The sequence below is a fragment of the Pestalotiopsis fici genome (assembly GCF_000516985.1).
Source record: "Pestalotiopsis fici W106-1 unplaced genomic scaffold PFICI_Scf_9, whole genome shotgun sequence".
NCBI classification, from domain to species: domain Eukaryota; kingdom Fungi; phylum Ascomycota; class Sordariomycetes; order Amphisphaeriales; family Sporocadaceae; genus Pestalotiopsis; species Pestalotiopsis fici.
In genome coordinates, this window is record NW_006917099.1 from 1,016,499 (window position 1) to 1,018,446 (window position 1,948).

Below are 1,948 nucleotides of genomic sequence, written 5' to 3' on the forward strand. Positions count from 1 at the left end.
GGGGGGTGGTACCCGGGTGGTTATTCCCATAGAGGCAAGCGTCGAGAAAGGTTATTTAGTCTCGGATATTCCGCCACAGGCCTCTTTAAGCCTTCGGGGTTTTCCTTGGCAGCACAGCTGTGCTATGGCAGTCCTCTTCTCTACTTCAATGATACAAATGCAAATTATTCAAGAACAGACGAAGGGAGAGAGAAATACTAGGAGAATTTATTTTTATTTTTTTTTTTAAAAAAACTATAGGAAACAAAATATGCCATATACAAAGAGCTTTTTTATCCTCGAGAACACACCTGGCAGCTCGAAAAGTCTGGCATCTCCCAAACCACTTTCTGCACCCACTGCGCCTAGATAGGAGACGATCGAGCTACGATCTGTCTTGCGCTTGTCTAAGGTACGATGCCTGCTACATATTTGGACGGGAATATCCGTCAACTGCTCCACCTCTGAGCTTTGTATGGTCAACTAGACGCGCTTGGCTTCCGATGCACCAATCTCAGGGATTTCCCATGGCACTGGGCCGAGTTTAGTGAATCCTATTTCAATTTCCCTCATCTCTACAAAAGTCCCATGCATGATCTCGACACCTGATGGCCACGTTCAAGCCCTGACTATGTATGGTAGGGCTGAGGTTCCATCCCCGCATGGATCGGTGGAATCGTGGGCGATCCTCTCCAACATTCTCTCGCTTGTGCGCTGGCATGACCATAAACAATGTTTGTGTTAGCAGTGAGCTCAAGCGAAGCGCGCGAATCAATCAAGTGAAAGGACAGGCGACCAAAGGGTAGACAGATAGGAGATGTAAGGTGAGTCTGTCTTGCTGTCGCTAGATCGGAATCTGTAGGGTGGCGGTCTAGAGAACATGATTAACAACAGCGGTGCATACAAGTCCTGTTACTACAATCACCAGATGCGAGATCATCATCTAACGCTGAAAGTGATCAGAAATCAAGATTGAGCTTCTGAGAGGGAATGTACCTACGCGTCCCAGTACCCAGATTTGCTTCCCAGATTATGCTAATGTCAACAATGGCCCCTTAGCAGCAGGGGTGCTAATGCATGTTGATCTCAGCCGCAAACTGCACTTTCATCAGCTTCTTCCAGAACCCTTTTTGTATTGGTCCATGAAGCAGGCACTTCCAACTTTTGGGTGGTCTCCCGATGGGGGGGATCTTTCCATGCAGTTACCCTTTTTCACTCGCCCCCCTGAATACTGCATAAGTCGACCACCAAGGCCTGAAACTTGGAGGTCCATGAAGTCTTAAGAAATTAGTCAACATTCAGATCGAGGAAACGGTAAATTATGGTACTACAGTACGAGCCTTGCACCTTTTTGGACATGTCGATTGGAGGCTGCCAATTATCGCTTAAAAATCCGTACATCTGTCCACTACTAAGGTTTCGAAGAGTTCAACCGTGGGGTGTGAAGAGCATAGTGCTAGGATCGCGAGGCCATTGCTCAATACGTTGTTATTTGTTTTCAATAGCCCTCACAAAAGAAGCAACTTTCAACATCCACCCAGTGATGGATGCAAAGATCAAGAAAGCTCGACCACTAGCAGACGAGCTAATAATTACAGACCAGGGTGAGAATAGCTCTATAGTGGTCTGCCCTCTAGCTGCAAATTTGGCAAGATTGTTGTGTAACTGCACGACAGCTGGGTCATGAGAGGGATATGTATCGTGTACTATATTTAGGAGGGCGACGATGAGCAGACAGATTGGGATAAGGTGCCACTGGCGGTGTGGTATATGCTTGGAGATCATAGTCCCTGGTATGAGGGGCTGGTCTTCTCTTGCTAATGCCAGTTTGCTGTAAAGGAATGTATGCAGGCTTGATAGCATTGGGAACGAACACTGGTAGAGCTCACTGAGGCTCGGGCGGATGGATGCGACTATACCCTCATAGTATGCAACCGAGCGCTGTAATCAAATTCAAGGTCGACCCAGA